The 22,872-nt window shown below is 40.1% G+C and overlaps 1 protein-coding gene across 3 annotated transcripts in view; it reads right to left on the bottom strand.

The window, feature by feature from the left end:
- ANKFN1 (ankyrin repeat and fibronectin type III domain containing 1) overlaps window positions 1-22,872 on the bottom strand; it is a 132,226-nt gene that overhangs the window by 94,774 nt on the left and 14,580 nt on the right. For 2 of the 3 annotated variants that reach the window (XM_064676039.1, XM_064676038.1), the window contains exon 1: window positions 16,406-16,681. The exons of the other annotated variant lie outside the window; for it this stretch is intronic. The gene's annotated coding sequence lies outside the window, so the exon portion shown is untranslated. Of the gene's footprint in view, window positions 1-16,405; window positions 16,682-22,872 lie in introns of those variants that run through there. 3 annotated transcript variants of the gene reach the window in all.

The following is a 22,872-nucleotide window of genomic DNA, read 5'->3' as shown; positions in this document are numbered from 1 at the left end:
CAGAAGTTATGTTTGAAGTGAGAAAAAGTTAATAAAGATTGCTCTAAAGATTGTTTTACCACTTCCTAAAAATCTGAACAGTGAGACAAATGGTGAAAAGAGTATGATAAAGAAAACTGGAGCCTTTTTAGCATTATCTGAAGAGCAGAATTACAATTTTTATTAAACATGTACTCAGCTATCAGCTGCCACACAGTCTCCTTGGAGCCACCTGCCAGCTCGGATCAAGTTGGAGCACGGTGGATAACAGCTGGCAACTGTAACACACACTCCCTGGTTAAAGTTCATGTCATCAGCAGAGTAAAATGCATAGTGCTAAACCCTAAAATGTGTTCAGCATTCTGCTCCTAACCCTGGAAAGCATTATAGGCACATGATTTTCTTTAACGCCTCAAAAGTCTCAGTAGTTCCACTGAAAACAAGGAGACCACTTAAGTACTTAAATATTAAGTGGAAGCTCAGGTGGGCTCCTGGATCAGGACCAACAGTCCCTGCAGATCCAACCACTGGTTCACATCCTTGTTCCTGAGACAGCAACACACAGAGAATGCAGAAGCACCAGTGCTGGGAAGGGGAAATAATGTCACTGTGAGTAAACTGGATAAATTCACATCCCAGAGATTAAACTTCAGTTAGTGAGAGTTGTGTCAGTCGTGCCTACATCCCTGATATTAGAGATATGTAACATTAAGAAGAGCCTGACATGTCAAATAACGTTAAACAATTTGCAAACCAAATGTTTTTGTGAGCAGAGCTCTGTTGCTTGAAATACTCTGCTTTTAATGGAAGTGAGAAGAACAATTATCTGAAAACAGACACAAGAATAAAAGGATACTAACCTAAACCTAAACTAGTGAAAAATCTATGCTGAGAAGTAGGGTGAGTAGTTCATACACTTTAAGTACCCCAAAATACACAAAGGGTTACAGTGTAATAAATAATGATGAAACATCCATCTTGAAGGTGGAATACCTACACCAAAATTACTGCTGAACACTGAGAGGAAATGGGTTGTTTTAAACAGCAAATGTCTGTGCTTTGCCATGTTAGTGCCAAGGCTTCCTGGGCAGAGCTCTGTGTGGGTGTCCCCACTCCAAGTCTCACATCCTCGGAGCATCAACCACTGTGGCTGTGCTGGTGCATTGATCTGTGTATGTGCAGCACCTTCTCTGCAGAGCATTGAAGTTCAGAAATCCTTCAAACAATTGTTCAAGCTCTGCTCCAGTAGACTCCCAAGTGAAAATAGACTCACTGGGTATGATTTGTCATAGTTTTATGTGCTTTCTATAGTGCCTTATGATTTTTGTTTGATAAATACATTCTATCTCTCACTAATCTCATCCCTGAAATTGAAAATAAAAGTTAAAAAACATACTATAACCTAAAATTTACCAGCTAATACCCCACTCGAGCAAATGCCATGCCTGGAAAACTCGTAACAAATTCTCTTTTTAAAACAGTCTCTTTAGAACATAAGACTATTTTACGTGTTTGGATTTAAGAAGTAGAAAATAAAGCTCAGCACAGCCATTTAATGGGAACAATCTTAAGGCTTGTCCACACAGGAAGTTAAGCTAAATTAGCTGAAAGGTGTGAATTTAAAGTGCATTAAGGTAAAGTGAACTACAGTCACTTTGTTTCTGAATGAGAACATTCACACCAAGCTTTAATGCACTTTAACTAATATACTTTCAAATCATATCTTTAGTTAATTTGTCTTAGCTTCCTGTGCAAATAACTCCTCTCTAGCACTTACTGAGAGCCACAATATAGATTGATGTGGTTATATTTATAAATATGCCTATTAACCTTAAGACTCTGAGTCAACAAAATTTGGGATGTTAAATAAAAATAAGAAATATGTCCTTGCATGAACTTCCTAGTGCTGTGAGAGTGCAAACAGTCCTAGTGTTCCTTGTGCAAACATATCATTAATTTAGCCCTAATTTGTATAAAAGTATATTAACTACTCAGAGCCAGATTTTAAAAAAAATACACTTGCATATTGTCACTGACTATAGAAGGAATTTATTTCTGAAATAAATGAAATGTAAATAAATAGAGAAGAAAGTTATGCTTCATTTAAATACAGCACATGCATTGAGATTCAGCAAGACTGGCTAAATGGAAAGGACTTATATCTGAATTCACTTTAAAAAAAAGGCTCCAGAATTCTTTCCTTTCTGAGGGGTGTCTGAAAGTCGTGGTTATAAAGGATGCCTCGAATTATCTAGACAACACGAAACAAGATTTTGCCTTGGATGAGCTGAGGAATCAATACTAACTGTGCTTTCCCTGCCACTGCTCCAGTTAAAAGAACCTTTTCAGAAGCAGCTCCTGTGGGAAGAGAACAGGGATAAACTGAACCCCCCCCGCTCACTCACAGAGTGACTGAGTGCTCTGACAAACCCAGGGACAATGGTCTGCCACAGCCAGTGCTGTGCCCTACACAGCAGCACTTTAAGCTCAGCTACCAGGAGTCCAGTGGAGAAAAGAAGAAAAAGATGTTCTCTGCAAGAGCAGCAGAATAATCTGTTTTTCCAAATAATCTGTTTTTCCAGCCAAGCTGGAGGAGTGTCACTGTGCACCCTGGTACACAGATAGCCCTGGATGCAGCCCCACATGTTCTCAAAGTTACCAGAGGCCTCTGATTCCCTCCCAGATCAACCCTAAGTCCTTTCTCTCTCTTTGAAAGCTGATGAATAGCACAAGATGAAAATGCCTTAGTGTTGAGACCTTTTAATTCTCATTACTGATGACAGAGAGAGCGGGATAGTGGACCATGAAAAACATTCTCTTTCGAAAGAGGACTGCTAAAATAACAGAACTTGTGGTTTTAAAGCATAAAATTTGTAAGAAAAAAAATCTGCTTCTCAGCATACAGCACTTTTTTCAGCTTATCAATTCACAAAAACCTTTACATGATTCAAGCAGATGTGCTGATTGACCAGGCTACAACAGAATAGAGGTAACAAGACATCCAGTAGTTGATAAATAAATAAATATTTCCACCAGCCTTTATGAATATTTTGAAATGTTAGATATTCCCAAACAAGTTCTTTTAGTTAGCTAGCAGAACTCCATCAGTTAAAAAGCTTCCTTAAGTGCACTGGTAATTTTCTCTTACAGTTTTCCCCAGCAACACCACCTCAAAGTGCTGCATTAACACAGGTGTCAAAGCTACAGCCATTTACAGTTCAACACCATGTAAGAGACTGTCCCTGCGTGGGCACCCCGGTGCTCTGTGCTGAACACTGCAAACCACACACGGTGAGTTGAGCAAACCCAGCTCTGTTTGACAGCTTTTTCTGGGTGCAGACTGTTGCTTAGACAACACACAGCCTTGTGCTTTGAATCTCAGTTAGAGCCACAATCCCTTTTTTAGTCCCTCATGTTTTTCTGTTTTCACCCAACTGGGCAGCCCGTGCACTGTTTCTGAGCACTCAGGCTAATGCAGCCTTTGGGCAGGCTTTCCACAGCTCAATATTCTGCTTTTTGTGCTGCTGGAGCTTTTAAATCATGCTTCATTTTCATGATGAAAGCCAGTCACAAACTTAAACTCTCCTATATAAACCAGAAAGGCCAACCATTAGGTTAAGAGAGCCAGGTAAAGGCAACAAGCACGTGTGTGGCAAAACTGAGCTACTTGTCCCACAGCCCCTGTTTGTGCAGCATCTTATTCCTGTCACACTTCACTTGGTACCGTTCATTGCCAACGTGTTCTCTTTGGGGCCCTTAATTCTGGATTATGTCAGAGAATAAATCCAGGAGAAGCAGCAGTTGTTGCTTTTGCCAAGACCACAGCAAATGTAGGATCCCTTCAGGGATGGGCTCTCGGCGCTCTCCCTGAGCAGTGGGCACTCACCGAGCTGAGATAACCAGACAAGTCAAGGCTGTAAGCAAGAACATCTGGTCATTCTCTGTTCCTGCAACAACTTAAACTATCCTAAACTTTTTAGGTCCCCTCATCTTTCTTCCAGTTTCCCCTCAATCAGACCATTAATATTCTGGTTTGAAGTTTGGATGTTTTGTACTCAGCCCTGTAGAACTGTGCTCATTGCAAGAGCCCCTCAAGATGCTTTTCCCTGGCACGATAAGTGAGACACAGCTCCCACCTCTGATGCTGCCTGCTGTGTCCTTCCCTGCCCTGCCTTTGTAGCTTATGGAGTGAGAAAGTCTGCATTTCACTTTTTAATTACTCCTCCCTCTCTGAAGTTAATACCAGAACACTGCTATCCTTTGAGGACTGAACAGTGGGAGCTGCATTCCCAGGAGACCCAGACTCTGCTTGGGCTGGGTGTGACTCAGTGAAAGAGAAACAGTTTTCTCTTTTGCTCAGTGATATAAGGTGGGGACATTCTGTAATCTATAGAAAGCTGTGCATCAATCTTGATTACCCCAGATATCACATTCTACAAATACAAAACCCCCATTTAAAAAGCAAAAACATTAAGAGCAAATGCACCTGAGACAGGCAGACGTGTCTAATTCACACCATCAAGCACTTTACGAGCTAAAACTTGAACTTCAGTGATTATGCCTGAGACATTTAAATGGCTTTAAATTATAAGTCTAGCAGAAGTATTTTCCTAATAATAAGCCATTAATTCTGGCAGTTGCAGACTGTCTGAATCTAGGTGTATAAACCGTAGCTGCATCAATCAGTGCTGTGTGTCTGACTATTTCAGGCATTCCTTGTTAGTGTAAAGAAAGAACAGTTTGTCCACCAAGCACAACAGCAGCTGAGATTCCTGTTGATTGATAACTAAATGTGCCGTAGAGAAAATATATTCGGATGGAGCTGGAGGAGCAGGAGCGGCAAAGACGTAATGGGGGCGGAGGGAGGAGAGGTGGAATTGGCCACAACAGGAAATTCCTTCTCACGAGTCTTCCAACGGGCTGGCAAGATGGATTTCATCCCTGCAGGTAACAGTGCCTTTATATTTAATCTTCTACAACATCTGTAACCATGTAAATTCTTCACTACTCCATATGCAAGCTCAATTACTGAAAAATTGTTCTTGCTGCTCAAGCCATTACTCCACTGTCTGGTAGTCCTGGTTCATGTACAGAATCCACTGATGTCAACAAAATTGGTGTGTAGAGAAAGCACATATAAATGGAGAAGTTATTCTGCCAGCTGAAGAATCCTTTATTGATCACAATTAGGAATTTGGACATTTCTGAATTCTAAAGTGCTTTCTCAAGAGGCTTGTAGGATTTATTTCCAGGGAACCAATGATTCTGCTGATAAAAATTGGCAGAAGTTCATAGATGTCACCATATTTAAGTTGAAGAAGCTTATTTTAAAAGCTTTACAGTTCTAGCTAGGAAAGGAGTATTTTCTGCTGTAAATATCAGTATCATTACACATCATGACAAGAAAACCTCAACTCATTTTGCAGTTTGGTGAAAATTTTGGGGGTTTGGGTTCTCAGCCAGTTTTTGGGTTCTCAGCCAGTTTTTGGGTTCTCTCTGAGCTTTGACAGCCTGAAGACAAGCTGAAAGTTTCAGAGCAACAGATTTCCATTTGCAAACTGTGAAATTCTAGGCCGTAAAACACTCACAAGATTTGGCCCAGATCCTGATTTCTTAGATCAAGTAGGTGAGCATCACTACAGCAGTGAGTAACACAACACTGGAATCTCCTACTGCACGAGTCTCTTTTCTAAAATTCTTCTCAGTCAATATGGTTGAAGATTTTAGAAGCATTTAAAAAAGATACTTGAAAGCACGAGCCCTTCTTTTTGGAGTAGAAATTCACACAGCCACTTCAGCACAATTGAATAATCTGCTTATATTTAGGGACAAGCTGAAATATCTTGGTCAGCTGATGCTTGGAAAGGGAAGGGCTTTAAATACAACATCAGGGATGTGAATTTTAAATGGTTTTTTGTGGTAATAGCCAGGGTCAGAGCTCAACTTTTCAAGGGAAAAATCTAGCAAATTATCTATATTGAGTTAGTTTTCAGTCTGAAAGAGAAAATGCCAGTAGGCACGCTCCTTTATCAAGGCAGTGTATTTACAGATGATAGTTAAGATTCCATTCTTATTCCTGGTTATGACTTTGTATTTTTCTCATTTTCTTCTTTAAAATTCTCCAGAATTATCTTCCCTAATCAGTTGTGAAAAGCACAAAATAAAATCATGTGGCAGAGGTTTATGCTCTTGAGAAATCAGCCTCCTGGAGTGACTTCTAAATGAGGAAAATACAATTTTTCTTTTGTCTTTTTCTTGGCAATTTCCATGTAAACTCAGAAGACACCATTCCCTGTCCCATGAAGCCACATCATTCTTGGAAAAAGAACCACAACATTCATTTACACAAAAGAACTTTTCTGGAACAAAATAGGAATGAAAATCAGATTTATTTTTATTGTTTTATGAGTTTGTTGTGTGACCTAATGAAGGGGCACTACTCCATTCATGGCAAACAGAGTTAACTCCAAGTTGGCTTCCCCTCTTCCACAAGAAGTGCTGCAAAGAGATTTCCAAGGAGATGGAGCTGGGGCTGGCACAGGAAGGCTCAGGCTGTAACATTATGTAGCTACTATTAGTAGTAAGTGTGGCAGCAGAGCCATGGATTGGTGTCCCTGCTGATACTGGACCCACCTATGAACTGTTTTTCCCTTTCATGTCCCTTTGGAATTCTTTTAGATAACAATCTCTGAAAAAATCAGATTATAACAGTTAAAGATGTGCTCAGGTGCCTGGCCTATGTGAGCCATTTCTAATGTTTTTATTTCTAGCTACAGTGGGGCATTTAAGCAAGGGAGAAAAGGTGGCTGTGGAACCTTTAGGTCCCACTCCTACATCCACAGCACTTTGGGAGGGACAAATGGTTGAGCACACTAAGACAGAATTACATAAGAAGATCCTTTCTCATAGATGGGGATGCATTTAATTTTCATAGTGGTTAGCAAATAATTTATTTTTACCACTTCTTCCTAACCAACCTAACATCTGACCAAATATGCCAAATAAAAGCCCTCCCCACAAACTATCAACTGGGAGATCTAGGAGAAACTAGGGGAAAACTGTATTTCATTTTTAAGCCTCCAATGCAGATTAGTCAGATGCAAACTGGGGTGGTCTGTCTGCCACCAGTGATTGTCTTGGAGAACATGAAAACAAAACCACAAAGTTGCTGACAGGCTATTTTTATATTTCTTCCCATACAAGTTTGGTCCTGGCTTCTCTAAGGATGCAGAGCTGTCCTCGTTTGAACCTGTAGGAGATCTCAATATCCCCTTTTATGGGTCGTGTTTCCTTTATGTTCAGCCAGATGGAAACTGGTTTTTTTTTCTTCCAGCTTTGCAGTCTGCGTTGCAAACTGGGGCTTGCTTGGCTTCTGCCTGTTCCTTTGCTTCTGTTTCATTTTCTGTTGCATTTGTCTATCCAGGAAGTTACTTCAAATTACACTGGGATATAAAGTTACAGAAGTAATTCCCTGTGTTAATCTGCTCACTATACCCCAAATCTTTAGAAAGTGGAATAAATTGTCTGGTTCTGAGCGTTCAAAGTGACCACACAGAGCTGCTGCATGTGCTAGCACACAGAATCTGACACCCCAGCTTCCTCTGCAGAGTTTTTCTATTAGCTATTAACTACTTTAGGTGACATTTCAAAAATACCTTGAGACAGGTATATTATGTGTCTGCTGGTGCCTAGTTTTGCATGTTAATAATCCAGTTCTTCCTGTACAAATCTCTGAGTCCAACCTTTAAATCAAAAAATGAAGTGACTCCCAAGAAAGGCAGATTTCTGAAAGCCACTGTTTTAAAATACTCTTTGTTCAGAAGAACAGGGTCTTATTTTATGAAATGCCTTCTGAGCTGCCTCACACACAAGGAAGGATGGTGGAAGCCCTTCTCAGTGGTCACAGTAAGAAACTATGAGTGAGAACTTTCGGAAGCTCTGCATTCCTGTTTCAGATTTAACCAAAGAACAGGAAACCATTAATGATGAATTTCACCTGCAGAATCTTGTACAAACTATTCGTGTTTCATTAAGGGAAGGAAATAATTTATCTGATTTACTCTACACTTCTAACCCTCAGTCTGTTTTTTTATTGTCTGCAAGAATTTCCTTGGTCTCAGCAGAAAGAAAGGCACAGCAGAGGATTCCAGTCAATCTTTGGACAAAACCAAGGTGTTTCTCTCCAGCCTTCCACCCTTACCAAACATGGGGCACATTTTGTGTTGTAGCACTGAGCTACTGAAAATTAACAACACAAACTTAGTAAAAATCATGGAACCTTAGAATGGTTTGGGTTGGAAGGCACCTTAAAGCTCCTCTTGTTCCAAGCCCCTGCCATGTGCAGGGACACCTTCCCCTAGACCAGGTTGCTCAGAGCTCCATCGAGCCTGACCCTAAAAACTTTCACCCATTGCAAATTAGAACTTTACAAATGACCAGCTGTGAACAATTTTTTTTTCTCAACTCTACAAAGCAGAGAACTATGAACATAAATCAGAACTTCCAGAAATGAGAAAAATTCTGGATCTTAAGGAAATTACTCTTTAATCTTGTGATACGGAAGCATGAAGAAAATGATAGAGAATGTGTTGAGAACCAGGACTGAATTATGATCTGTGGAGATCCCTAATGTAATAGATTTTGTTGGGTTTTTTTCAGAATAAAACCATTTAGTGATGCATGGACACATGGCTTGCATTTTTGTTCTGTTTGTTACCACACTGGTATTGCATTTCAGTTCAGGGGGAATAAAGGTTAATAACTCCAGTTCAAAAGACTATTGTTGGCAAGCTTAAGGAACAAACCAGTTATTCTGCCCCCTGTACAGCAGCCAGCACGGCACATTTCTGCCATAATCAGAAGTTGGTCAGCTCTAAAACATCTAATTAAAGCAATTATTCTGGGTGTTAATTGTTTATTTTTATTACTACAGTATCAAGAGGCCCCTGCTGAAAGTGGGGCTACGTGCTCTACAAACACTCAGCAAGAGAGAATACTTGCCCTTTCAGGCTTTCACTATAAATAAATAAGACACAGAGGAAACAGAAGGATGAAGAGATGATAGTTATCTCTGGGTTTAGTTACAAAGTGTTAGAGGCATGATTAGCAGCTGACCCTGCTTAGTCCCATTCCCATGTTTGACCATTGAGTGTCTTGGGTTTTATATGTAATTTCAATCTCTAAGAACAAAAAAAAAGAGTAAAATGCAGTAGGAGCTACTATTTCAGCTACATTACTGAGTACTGAATATTTCAGGATTCTGATCCTAGAGACCATGTGCTTTTTAGCAAGACAGAAGAACTTATTATCAGTTTCATAAATGTGGTTTCTATTTAAATAAGCTAATTAATTTTCTGAACCATCCTTTGACAGTTAAATTCAAAGCTCATTGAAATCAGCTAAATACTTCCATTAATTTTAGAGGCTTTTGGATTATGTTCCCTTTCTGTCCCAACAAAACCCTTTTATAATATTAATTTGAAATTCTAAGATAAATCTAAGAACCCTCTTTAAGAAATGTAAGGGCCTAACTAACATGAATTAAACAATCCAACCACTTGTTGAGAAGTCTATCAGTGCTGAAACCTGGTCCTGTAAGGCAAAGTTTGTGAGCAGGATAAAAGCCCCAATAAAGCTGGCTGGGCACTTTGAAAGGACTGTGGTACCTTACGTATTTTATTGGTAACATGAATAAATCCATCAGTGTCCTGAAAGCAGGAGTCTTTCTACCTCATTGGTAGAAAGCAAGGAAAGCCAATCAACACGTTTGTATGCATAAATAGCTGGGTTTGATGAGGTAAGACCCGTGAGTAGGTGTTTGAAAATGTAAGGACTGAGACATGGTTTACAGAGAGCTTGCTCAGTTTACAACTAAATACACTTCAGTGTGTATTTAGTCAACATATTTCAGTCAACAACTGAAATACGAAGTCTAAAACATCACCTTTCTCAGCAGCAATATTAAGCTCAGTAAAACTTTTCAAAGGAAATAAAATCCCCTGCAACAATGACCACAGTTACTCTCAACATGCAGCTTCTGGCTCCCACTAAAGCAGTGCATTGCTGTCACCTCTGCTCTCCACACGTTCCTGCAGGGCACTTCGTTTTTAATTCATTTAAAAATCCACTATTAGTCAACCTAATGAAAAGTGGGCCAGAAAGTGGACAGAGGTTCATAACAAAATAGCAGAGACAGGGAGCTAATTAATATCTATAACTGATGTTTAGCTACAAGTTATGAAGTTTGTTTAAAACCACATACATTTATCTCTCACTTGGCCCCCTCTGCCTGCAAGAGCCAGGCAGACTAGAGGGTAACAGGCTAAAATATTTCACTTTTCCCATTACCATCCTCCCATAGCATCTCTCCTCTCTCTATCCCAGTTCTTTGCCTCTTGAATGATGAATCTGAATCTAATCCTAACTGGCACTATAATCAGGCTGTGAGGGCTGACAGTGCTCAGTGGAAATAACAGCCCTTTCACAGCTTAACTAAGGCATACTGGGGGTTTGAATAAAGAGCCTTATGAACACGACAGCAGATATTAACTGGAGAAATGCTTTTGCCATCCTGTTTCATTCCCTTAAATAGAAAATAGCAAGGAGCTACTGTTGGTCGATAGGGACAATAACAAGATGGGATGGGAGCTGTCTGGAGCAATGGCTGTCCCCAGACTGCAGATAAGCAGTGACAAAATGAAAGAAATTTCAACTCCTCACACCAATCTTCCCCTCCATCCTGTTTTTCTCTTACATTTCTCAGAATCTGGTGTGCTCTCCAAAGCTTCATCTTCCCATCATCCTACAGAATTTAAAAATGCCTTATAACATCGTGTCCGTGGCGTGTCGGGAAGTAAAAATACAGGCTTAGCTGTAAGACATCAAGTGTGGCAATTTTCAGCTTCTTATTGTTATCAAAATGAAATCAAGTTATTTTACAATGGAAAGGAACCATTCCTTGGCTGATATAAACTGCAGGAGTTCAACTGGATTTGGTAGTGCTGAAACATGTCACAGCTGAGGCTCATTCCTTGCCCCTCTAAACACTCAGGCAGCCACTTGCTGTCCCAAATGCTCGAAATAGAGGCAGATAATGATAAAAAATATATGTTATATAAGAAGATATGGCTGTTATGACATTTGTTTTTAATCCCAAATTGAGCACAATGGTCAAGTTCAGGCAGTATCAGTCCAGGTCATGTAACATTGTGTCAGAAATCTGAAGAACACTGTAAATAAACAACATAGAGACATTCAGGTGCCCAGTGATGTCTTAGGGTTTCTTTGTACACAGTTCCAGCAGTGGAAAGCTGTCAGGTTATACAGAAGGAATTACACAATAGAGGTAATTTCTAAAATAATCAACATTAACTAATTAGATGGGGGGGATTTTATACTGTATTAACCCATTTAGTTCCCAAAAGCCCCTAACAACCATGATCTGGTTGAAATTCCAACTCAAACAAAGTAAAATGCTATGTTGATTATTTTAAAGAATAACTTTCTGGCTATATATTAAATAAAAATTGAATGATTACTTTCACTTGTGAGCCAAAAAGTATTGTCACACCAGACAGAATCCAATAAAACTGGCCAGTTCTTTTCCATATCCTTTTGCAATGACCATAGATCAAATTTTCCATATATAAAATGCCTAGTGATATATATATATTTAAGGGGAACAAATGGCTAAATGGGAATTCTAACTCAACATTAACTTCTGAACAAATTTGATACACTTCATTATAACAATTTTTGAAATATAGTCATCATTTTAAATAGTCTTACATAAACTTCCCCAAGCACTATAATCATGCATTCAGCGAAATATTTCAAACTTTCCCTTTGCTTTTCAAAAGTGCACTGGCTGCACATGTCAACTGCTACAACATATAACTTCGGTCATTAAAATGTTGGACCTGAAATTTCTGTTTCAAGTGACAGTTTGACTGATCTAAAACTTAGTTTGGCTACGAAAAACATTGTGTTTCAGTCTGAGTATCCACTCTCCCTTTCCAAAAGAATTTGTTACTCCCCGGTGATGCATGATGGCTATTGTACAATCTTGCACTGCCCAAAAAGAGAGGCTATAGAATCCAGCCTATACAAGCAGAGATTTATGAAGTGGCAAATATTTGCTTGAGACAATTGCTGACCTCAGAGGAACATCTTCAGGAGCCCAGGCCTGCTGAGCGTTGCCATATGATTCACACAAGGATTAGCTTGGAACAAAAGCTGCAGCAACTCTGTGTTTAGAAGGAACTTGGATGCAGGTACATCATCTCAGCTTGACTCCATGTGAAATTTAAATCCAAAGATCATTAATTTCAACATTGTCAGGAGGCAAAAGGCAAAGGAGACATTAGCCTTAAAATATTTAGCAAAGAGTGTTTTAGGATCCCTCTGCAGATTTCCATCTTTCCCAGTGCACCCTCTGCCTTAAGGCAGGACACTAACCCTGACCTCAGAGCTGCTCTAGATGCATTTCTGATATGTCTCTGGGGAAGGCAAGTTTAGACATCAACTTCAAGCTCATACTGAATTTCCAGGACCTTCCTCCAAAATGCACTCCAAACTCTCAAGGTTTACTAGTACAGAAAAATCCCAATCCAAATATTCTATGAGATGATCCTTTGCACAGGCTCAAAGATGACACAAAAGCAGGCTGCAAAATCAATGATGGACTTGTTTCAGGTAAAAGAAAAAGTAAAACCAGCTTGTCATAGGAAGAAGAGAGAACAGCTCCACAAATCCCATGGCTAGAGAATTAATAAAAGCAGGGCATGAGGAAGTAATGTTGATTCTCCATAGGGTGATCCATTAAAACTGTATTGAAAACATTCAGGAGGAGAGAAGAAACATTAATCCAAGGCTTCTTGTATGTGTGATGTTTGTGAATTTGAAAAGGCTTTGAGGTGAGGTTTGTTTACCCAAACTCCTTCCTGAACACTTTCAGATGTCCCACCTACTCTTGCACTTCAGAATTGTGCTGCTCATTGCCTTTACGTTTTTCAACACATCACATTGTTAGTTTTACATCTTAATTGCTGGGGAATATGCTTTTTTCAGTAAAATAAATCTTTGGGCTCCAACACTTTCCAGTTGTTTCTTCAGTGTGCCTGAGTGCCTACACATCAAGCCAACATAATGTGATTATAGCAAATTTTGTCCTAAATGACACAGCAAGGGTGACACCAGCAATGAAGATGTGAAAGCCCTGGATTTAGTACACCTTAGAAACCAGAGTGCTCTCGGGGGTCTTTGGAGAGTTTGCCTTCTCATCAACCTGGAACAAGCTAAGCCCACTGCTGCAGTGTTTTCACAGCTGCTGTTCCCTCTGTCAGTCAGAGCACACTGCTCTTACATGTGCTGCAGCAGGAATTGTAGCTGGCTCAGTGATACAACATGACTGAGTGGGATGTTGGGGCAATGAAAGATTTGGGATGATCTGTCTGCTTTCAGAGCCTCCATCTATACAAGCAAGTAGCTGGGCCATTAGTCCCACAGACTGATCAGTATTTGATCCACACACATCTCTCTGGTCACAACACAAACTCTGCAAAGTAGACAGTCCCCAGTCAGGACTTTGATGACACAGGCATAAAGCCTGCAGCTCCAGCCACACACTGTTGGTGGTGACTAGTCCTGGCTTCTCAAATCCTTTAAGGCTCTCTGAAAAAGGCAGACCTGTTCTAGGATTGGAAACACCTGTGTAAGGACCATTCACAATTCCTAGGTTTTCTGGCTCTTCCAGCAAAAGATGCTGAAAAGCTTTCACAGAAGAGGATGCCCACTGCCTACCTTCATGGAATAGTGATGGATTTTAGGGAGGAATCAGACAAGTGAAAGCAGGTTGCAAGGGGCAGCACCACACCAGACCATCACACAAGTCCACTTTTCAGGGCTACACTATAAAAAGCCATGAGCCATGCACAAGCTGATATATGATCTGTCTTTTATCTAGAGGTGTCTTGGAGGACTTATACCTGCTGATCTTTTAATGAGTAAATCAGATTGATCAAAGAACTACCCACATTATAAGCCTTGTCTTTTACTTGGTGTTGAAAAACCATATACTATATAAAAATGGTAAGATCCTGATATTTGATCTGTATGAGATTATCCCTCTTGCTAAAAGCATGAAACTTTGCCAACTCCTTGGCTGCCAGCCACATAAATCAGCTTCTCATAACTCTTCCTATAGGTCAATCATCATTCATTTCTTTAATCTTTAAGACTAACTTCCACTTTTTCTCCTGTTTCAGCTTAGTGTATACGTATGTGTCCTATGTGTAAAGCATTAAGAAATTGAAATAGCTGTTGTCATCAATCTGATCTGCTTATTCTACATTTGATCTTTGCTGCCTTTTCTAAGATATGCAGCACTTTATATTATTAGAATTCTTGTTATTTACTTAGTTTCTGGATGAAGTGATCCCTTGGTGTTACTTCCTTGTCTCCAGATTTCTGGGAAGGCTTCATTTACGTGTGCAGTGCACTTCAAATGCTTGGATGAAAGGCAGACTATAACTAATGCTGATAACAGGACAGGCTCAGTAAATGTGAAGTAACTAAAAGTGCTCTCAGTGGTTTATTCATACAAAATCTCTACCAGCAGGCCTGGCAAAAGTACTGACATTTTTGTTCATCTGAATGAAAATTGAAAATAAACTCTACCCAAAAATGTAAATGTCAAACAAGGAAAAACTGCAGAACTGCAGAACTAGACACCAAATGGGGACGGGGGAAGAAATTAAGAAGATCAATCTGCAATGACTTAAAATCCTTGGTTAAACCCCCCACACACCATAAATCCAGGATTTTCTTCACATATTGCAAAATGTACATGCCAAGTTGTAATTAGGAACTCAAACACTGTTTACTAAATGTACAATATTTTAATCCTGTACCTTAGCTGGTGTCACTGATTCAAGCAGTAATATTGTTTGAAGTAGGGTATAAAAAGATGGAAATATAAGCACAGACAGAAAAGGGAAACAATTTGAGTGACTCATTATTGCCTTCATCTTTATTCAAGCACAAAAGCTAATATTATTCATAAAGGTGCAAACGTGGCAATTGTTCTTAATTTAAATTGGAGCTCAGAGACAAATTGTCAATCCCCACGCAAAAGGGGGTGTTGTGACTGTTGGAACCTCTGATCACCCAGGAAAAGCTCAGCAGGACAAGCACATAGCAAGTGATCTGCAGGTTAGTGTTGTGTGAGGAATAGGAAAAGTAAGGACAGGACATTATTACTGACAGCACACCCCAGGAGAGGTGGTGTGTGACACTTGTGCAGCTGCTCTGGGTGTGCAGGCACCAACAGCTCCTTTTTCCTGCAGTGTCACAGCTGAAAGACGAACCCCGAAGTTGCCTGTGGTGGGAAATGCACCCACTGCGACACTGTGAGACTCGTCTGTGAGGGTGCAGCCAGAGGGAGCCTGCACCCAAATGGTCAGTGTGCTGCATCCTCTGGCAAAATATGGACTTGGGTGCCCGAATTTTAATTCAAATATGATGAAAAATTGTGACTGGAGGAATTTTGTACATTAAAGTAGGAAGAACTGAGAGACTAATTCATCCCCCACAAAATAAACTGACTTAAAATTGGAATAATTCAGATGTCTCTTTTTAGATCAAATGACTACAGACTTAGGGAGTTTATGTATTAGGCTTTTCTAACTGAGACTGGCAAGAGCTCTGATAATACGTAACACTTTAGGTTCAGCAGATGAAGTATTTATTTCAATACACGCAAAAATTAAATTTTATTATTTTACAGTATGCTAGATTTCACTGAATCACAGCTACTACTTTATCAATGCTGTAGCTATTTTGAAGGAAATAAACTGCTCTATTTCTGTTATTTCTACATCAGCATAGACAAATTTTTCTACATATAGACATACATGTACAAACACTACATGCACACACCTCTTGTGCACTATGAAGAAAAGCAAGGAGATCTATCTACAGAAAAGTTAATTCAGTTAAATCTGCAATAGAAGATCAATACTTTATCTCAGGTTCTGCACACCTTGCCACCAACTTCAAAAGCAAACATGATTTTCACAAGCAATCTGGTCTATTCCTACAGTACTTTACAGCCCTTTCCAGGTCCTCATGGCATATCCTCATATCCTTTTGGTGGATGAGAAAGGAAAACAGAGAGGTGAGATGTTCAGGGCTAGAAAAGAAGTCAGCAGCAGGCTAAGGATCAGAACCCAGTTGTGCTAATGTTCCCAAACCCCTGAAATGCTAAATGCAGACGTGCAACCCTCCCAGTAAACAAGGCAAGCATCACATCAGCACCCCTGTTTCAAACATCCATGCCCTACTGGGAAGTGCTGGCCACTTCTGGTTGCCAGCCAGGAAACTTTCCCCCTCCTCAGCATGAACTCTGATTGTGTGCCAGTTCACTTACCCATGGTTATCATTTTTTCTGTCTGATGAGCGTGGAACAATTGCCCTCCGAGCACTGCTTAGCCAGAGCTGGAAGAACTGTTTGCCTCCAGCCCAGCTGCCGGAGTCTCCATGCAAGATGCTGTGCAAAATGTTGAGTTAAAAGAAAACACGAGTAGGGGGAAAAGAGAGCTCTCTGAGAACCTCCACATGGTTCCTGTTGCTAAGGGAACCACTCCCTTTGTCTGCATAGGTTAGGAATGGCTGCTTCGTTTGGAGTCTGTCTCTTAAGTACCGAAAACAGCACAACAATTTCGTAAAGAAAGAAAAAAAAAACCCTCCGGAATATCTGACGACCAAAGGAAAACTGAACCGCCTTGGAATTCTTACATGAAAAGCAGCTATTAATAGTTGATTTGGGTGACTCCAAGGAGGCTGTAGAACTCATCTGTGCCATCTGATGGGACAATACACCACTGCACAGAGTTTAATTTACTTATTGCAATCAGCTTTCGGGGGTCAAGGTAGATGGTTACAGAGAGATAGACCAAGAAATCAGGTCCAGTTTACAGCAGCGAATGGAGAGAGATCAATAGCAAGAAATAAAACTTACAGTAGGTATCCATGATGGACTAGAAGAGAGATGCCCTTACTTACACAGGCTCCTATAAAAATCCAAGCCTGAATCCACAGCTCTGATTTCTGTAGCTGCTCTGCTCTGCTGCCTCTGAGTTTCCAGGTCCAGCACTGACCGTGTTCCTGAACCCCCAAATATTTGAGAATCTACCTTCTACACAGGCCCATTGGGCTCAGCCCAATCCAGCATATGGAGTTAGGAGTCCCTGTTTCTTGTCTTTGTCCATCTCTGGTTTTAAAGAATACACCAGGATGTGTACTTCTGAATAAGGGTGATTTCCCTGCTAGTCTGAGCTCCTGCAACTTGAGGAACTAATAGAAGTTGTCAGGAAGATTGGTACACTGAGAACAGAAGCACCTTGAGTGTAACCTCAAACTTTTTGTTTGTATGAAGAAAATCAGCCTCCTTATGCAAACATATAGCACAACATGCACTGCACAACACAATTGTATCTTGCTCTCTCTCAGCTGGCACCAAAACCAGCACGCTGAAATACTGTGAGGGCAATTTTTTTTCCGTGAACTTACTTGTTTCAGTACCTCAATATTACGGGGAGAGAAATGGTCAAAGACTTGGATTCAGATAGAAATTTTCAAGCACAGCCTTCTCTGAGGCTCTTAGCACATCCAGAGAACAGTCAGAGAAATGTGTTACATTATGTCTGAATGAACAGACAAAAGTTCAAACCTTAGATGATGCACTTCTATACGGAAAACAGAATTTTCTTGTTCTGCCAGAGAGCAGCTGTGAGAGCCTGGAATAGTGGAGGGAGGCCAGTTTGGTGTTGTGGTAAAGAGCCGAGCTTCACTTACTGCAAGGTAGAGAGGAGTCAGGGCCAGTGTTCTATTTTCCAGAGAGCTGGGCTGACTTTCCCCCCCTCTTAGAGAACTCCAGTCAGAAATGAATATGAGATGTCTTTGCTTACACACCATAGTTCAGCACTGACTCTGTGACATAAAGACCTGAAGAATTCAGCTGTCACTTCAGTGCACATGTTGAATTGTATTTGCAGTGTGATATGTGCTGCAAACCCCCTCCCTTCTTCCTCTCACCCCAATGAGTCCAATAAAGCAGTCAGGATTGCTTTGTGGAGAGGCCCTTCTGCTCTCCTCTGCAAAAGGATTAGGAGGTTAGAGAGGGGCAACTGAGAGCTCAGTTTAGGGGCATTAGAAAGCAAGGTAACATACAGGTTGCCATTGCATCATTTCTAGCAAGGAACATTTAATTGGAAACCAATTAAAAAGTTGGTGATTGTATTTATTATTTTCCCTTCAGAGGTTTGCTTTGAATTGCTCAGTCCTGCTGGGTATACACACACACTCATCCCATTTTCTCCTTCTCATGGATAGACTGATGCCAAGGCTGATGCCAGGGAAGGACCTTGGGATTCTGTGCAGCCACAGCCAGGGAGACAAGAGTTTTTAGGACCAAACTAAAGTTTCTGCCAATAAATTCTTTACCCACTTTCTTCTGCTGCTTGCAAGCCATGGAATCTTCTTCAGTGTAAGTACAAGAAGGGCAAACCCATGCACATTTAGAGGATTCAAATTTAACTCCCAGCACAATAAAATTCTTCAGCACCTCAAATTAATGTTTAGTGAGTCTAACAGTGAGCTTTATCTAAGCCTTTTACAAATGTTTGGGTATGTAATGCTATCATTAATTCAGGAACATTCTGATGATCATTTGCACTTTATCACTTCAGAATAAAAAGACAGAGGGAGCAACATCAGATCACATTTGTGAAAGTGCAGCCTCCTGCACTGCTACACAATTATCCCCTCAAAAAAAAAAAAAATCGATGTTTTTTCCCCTTATTTTAACAAAGACAGGAATTTTCTCTGTTTAATAGAAATTTTAGCATCTTATACAGGACATGACCAGTTTCCTATTATTACAAGATCAACACTTCTTTGACAGACGGGCAGTGAGGCTCAGATTTGATGATAAAAAAGCGATTTTACACCGAAGTGGAATTCTACTCAGGAACCTTTCCTCGCTGAAATAGTAAGAACTGTATCTATTACTATAAATCCCATCTTCTCAATTTAAAAATAAACTGCATTAACTACTGATGTCCTAAAGAGTCTTTGTTATGCTAATCCAAGGTATTAAGAATAGTCAGAAAAGGAATTCATTAATGGCTACTTGAATCAAGTACTTTTTGTCCCAGATGTGAACACATCCCCCCAGTCAGAAACTACCTAACACAGTGTGATTGAAGTTTATTTATTTACTTACATATAATAAGGAACTGAGCAGCTTGCAGTGCATGAAGTGAGGCTATGGAAAAGTACATTACAGTGCTCCTGCTTCAGGGCCCTCTCAGCCAGAATTTCAGTATATGTGCCTATTTTCTCTTTATTATTCAGCCAAAAACATTGAAACTCTCTATCCCCTCAGTCCACTTAGTGACCAAGAAAAGATTGCCTGCCTTATATAAGGTGGCTTAAGAGGAATTTTTAAAATAAATATTTACAAAAGCTCTAAAAATATTATCTTGTTTTGTTAAGGCTAAGTGTGTAAACACCGTACCTGTTACAAATATAGATCTCGTTATGCAATGAAAAGGAGAAGCAGATGGAGCTGTTGATAGCCTCAGTGACAATAGTGCAACGTGCAGTCGCACAGGAACCAGTATTCCCCTTGTAAGGAAAATTTTTCATATTCCTCAATTTTTTTTTTCTTTCTCAGTCGCGAGTTGGAATTAAAAGTCCGACATGAGAAATTTTCCATAGGAGGGTCATATTTAAAAGACCCTCTATGTAAAAAAAAAAAACAAAACAAAACCAACCCTTTAGTTTGAATGAACTGACATGGATTTAAATGACCTGTGAGAGTAAGTGTAGGGTTGTATGTGCATGTATAAGGTTTCTTGTCCACTTTCGGGAGCCCAGACTCCCATCCCTCCTGGCAGTCTGCCAAGCAGGCCAGGAACGTGGAGAAACTTGACTTTCTGGCACCGTTCCACGTGAGATGCCGGGGAGCTGAGAGCTGGGAAAAGCGGGCGAGTTGGCAGGGGGCCAAGAACATTTCCATCAAAAATTTCATTGGAATAGACATTTTCATGCAACGTGTTAGGTTTTGGTGAACCGGCGTTAGCTGAGGGAAAAATGTTCCACTGGAAAGTTTCCAGTTTGTCCCAGTGCTAAGATCCTGACACTTGGGCTTCGTATTTTTCATTCAGCTGAAGAATGGATTTTTATTTCCCGGTGTCATGCACAGAGACAGAAGGTAGTTTACTGTACTGCTGATTGTATAAAATGATTTCTCCTGACACTGTAAAAAGAAGCTTTATTTTGCCATCTGCAGCAAGTGCTGCTGTCTCATACCTCCATGCTTTTTTGGCATCTCCTCACCCCTCAGTGTCACAAGGACTGTCAGCAGAGTGGTGAGACCACTGGTTCGTACTCAGAGACAGATTTTAATACCTCTCTCTGGAACTCGATTTCTGTCTTACTGTATTAGTTCAGTAGGGAAAACAGTACACCTTGCAGTGTTTTTAAAATTAATATGTATGGATTATAACAATAGACCTGTAACAGTTCTGACAAGTGTAGAAAACGTATCAGCTTCAACTACTGAACTTCATAAATCTCTCGAAAGTGAAATATTTAACACTATCTTGAGGAAAGATGTCACAAGTTGTGGCACAAAACTGAGGTAGAGAAGGCACAGCACTGGGTGAATAGTCAACTGTACATTGAATGCAAATACAACACACCCCCACACACATCAAATATTTGATTCCACAGATTCTTCAGGACAAAAGTGTATATGTAATATATAGAATTTAGCTCATCTTATTCAAGCTGCATATGTGACAGTTCTGAGCTTATTGGAAAACCTGAACCAAGTTCAGTTCTGCCAGTGATGGGACACTGCAAAACTGGACCGTTCCTGCACACTTAGCTCTTGACCTGCCTTCAGAACACTCATTCATTACGCCCCATTCAGGAAGTGATCTCACTGGAAAATCTGAGCAAAACAGAGGACAGAAGTTCCAGACTCAAAAAGCTAAGGAATGTTCTTTCCTCCCTCCTACCTTGTCTTCTTTTAAATGAATTTAGACTTTGTGAAAAGCATCAGATGGACAGTGCAAGGCCCGAGGGCTGTTGTGGGTGCCCAACATACAGACATTTTCAGTGTCCTCCTTTCACACTCAGGTGCCTTCACACTGAGCTGCAAGTTAAACTTCCCATCTTGGGCATCATAGAACTTCACTCAAAACTAGTGCAGAGATATTCACCCTTAAGCCTGAGGGTAAATATCTCTATAATCACAAAGACACTTTATTAATGCAATAATTCACCCCCTAAGGTTTTGAGTTCTCATAGCAGAAAAAAACCTGAACAAGCCATTCTCACCTGAGCACTGATATGGAATTCTCATTACTGGTACTGTAGTATTATCCTTCAGTCACCAGCTCTCTCAACTTTGAGCATGGGCACCAAATTTGAACCAAAATCAGCATTAAACATATGCCTATAGGATTGCTGTCTTACTTTTGGTAATGAAATAAGCATTAATGCAGTAACAAAATGTCAGCCAGACTTGAGCTGTATAGACTAAATCCCAATCCTGGACATACTGCAGCAAATCTTAAGGAAGCCTGTGGACATTCCAGTGTGGCAGAGTTGATTCAGCTTCATGTCTCCATTCTACTCCCTAGAATTCTTGTTCTCTTTGGAAGAGTAACTCATCTCATTTTCAGGAGTATGAAACTTCTCCATCTCCATTTCAATATTCCTGGGCTGTGTGACTACTTTCCTCAAGTACAACTGACAAAATTTTTCCCAATAAAGAATTAATTTTTCCACAGGAGAAAATAGGAAGTTTTCCAAGCCTGCTGAAATTGGTGTGAAACTATGAAAGGAAGTATTTGTAGAGAGTTAGCAGAGAACAAGTCAGACCTGTGGATACACTTTGTTCAATATCTCAAAACAGCCAAATGACTTCAGCTGGTGTTCGCTCCTCTACTTGACAATGACATGTTACACTTCCCTGACGAGCTGAATTCAGATTTATCTCTGCTGTTGATTGCTGTTCTTTATAAGATGTAGATTTAGAAAGCTTTGCCACCCACTTGCAGCAAATTTAAATTTCTAAACAACAGCAAAGTTCAGCAACAGCGTCGTGAGTGAGGCTGCTGAAGGATAATTATTCTCTTTACAAAGAGCAAGTCTCTCAAGCTATGTTTAACTTTACATGTAGATATAGACACATACATATATTCAGACTGAATTTACTGTACTATGCTTGATTTCTCTTCACTATAACTATTTTCTGTGCCACCACTGAGAGCATTTCCAATGTACATATTTGCTCTGACACCTCTGGATATCATCATCATGTTCTCTCATGCCCTTGAGTGAGATTGACTCACTTCCATCTCTTCTGTTGCTATGAAAAAGTAAACAGTAGCTACAAAGCTGTCAATGAATTGGATTTTTTTTTCTGTCTTCAGTTAATCCTTTTAGCTATATACCTGAGATACCTTGTTCTATAATCCAAGTCACATTCATATTTTACAAAAACTCTTGGCTAATCTTTTGCAGAAATATCTACCTGGATCTTGTGTTATTTTCACTTTGATTAAGCCAGACAAGCTACCAAATAAAAGAAGCTGACTGCATTTAATGCAACAATTATGCCAAATAATTCCTCAGAAGTAAGATTTTCAGAGAAGCAGGTCTTCTGGGGGTGCTCCCATCATCGAGCACACACAGGTAATACTCCTTTCTGTGTCTCATAAAGCGAAAAGAACTCCTAAAATTGAACTTCACCCACTCCAATCAAAATGCCACTCAACTGCTGATTGAAATATCCTTCATTCAAATCAGAGTGAGTGC

Source organism: Pseudopipra pipra, chromosome 19, assembly GCF_036250125.1.
Source record: "Pseudopipra pipra isolate bDixPip1 chromosome 19, bDixPip1.hap1, whole genome shotgun sequence".
Lineage (NCBI taxonomy): Eukaryota > Metazoa > Chordata > Aves > Passeriformes > Pipridae > Pseudopipra > Pseudopipra pipra.
This window is presented reverse-complemented; position numbering and strand designations above follow the sequence as displayed.